The sequence below is a fragment of the Arachis duranensis genome, chromosome 8, assembly GCF_000817695.3.
Source record: "Arachis duranensis cultivar V14167 chromosome 8, aradu.V14167.gnm2.J7QH, whole genome shotgun sequence".
NCBI lineage: Eukaryota > Viridiplantae > Streptophyta > Magnoliopsida > Fabales > Fabaceae > Arachis > Arachis duranensis.
In genome coordinates this window covers 27,590,086-27,591,168 of record NC_029779.3, presented here as the reverse complement: position 1 = coordinate 27,591,168, position 1,083 = coordinate 27,590,086, and positions in this window count along the sequence as shown.

The following is a 1,083-nucleotide window of genomic DNA, read 5'->3' as shown; positions in this document are numbered from 1 at the left end:
AAAAATTTACCTGCTTCTACTGCGAAGGTTCATTTAGCCGGGTTGAGTCGCATGCCGTGCTTCCTTTATGGTATCGAATACTTGAATCAAATCGGTTAGCAATGTCTCTTCGCTTTGCGTCTTTATCAACCTGTCATCCACGTAGACCTCCATGATTTTTCCGATGTGATCTGAGAAGACTTTATTCATTAGCCTTTGATAAGTGGCTCCTGCATTTTTCAGGCCGAAAGGCATCACGATGTAGCAATAATTTGCCTTAGGTGTAAGAAACGAGGTTTTTTCTTGGTCTGGCGGATACATTGGTATCTGGTTGTACCCTGAGTATGCGTCCATGAATGAGAGATACTTGTATCCTGATGAAGCATCTACTAGAGCATCGATGCTTGGGAGTGGGTAAGGATCTTTTGGGCAGGCTTTGTTGAGGTCGGTGTAGTCGGTGCACATTCGCCACTTCCCATATGATTTTTTCACCAAAACGACGTTTGCTAGCCATAGTGGGTATTTGACTTCCCTTATGAACCCTACCTCTAGTAGTGCTTGTACTTGTTCTTCTACAGCCTGAGATCGTTCTGGCCCAAGTTTTCTTCGTCTTTGTTGTATCGGTCGGGATTCCGGGTAGTCTGCCAACTTGTGGCTCATTAATTTGGGATCTATGCCTGGCATGTCGGCAGCTTTCCATGCGAAGAGATCAACATTATCTCGCAGAAACTGTATCAATGATTCTTTTGCATCTCCTTTCAGGATCGTGCAAATATTAGTTGTTTTATTCAAGGTGTCTCCAATCTGGACTCTTTCTACTTCTCCCTCGGGTTGTGGTCGGAGCTCTTCTCGTCTCTGAGCTCCACCGAGCTCGATTGTGTGGAACTCTCTTGCTTCGCCTCGGAGGTTTAGACTTTTGTTGTAACAGCGACGCGCCATCTTTTGATCTGCTCTTATTGTAGCTATTCCTTCTGTAGTTGGAAATTTCATACATAGATGCGGAGTCGAAACTATTGCGCCGAGCTGATTTAACGTTGTCCGACCTATCAGGGCATTGTAGGCTGAGCTTACGTCAACCACAATGTAGTCTATCTTGAGTGTTTT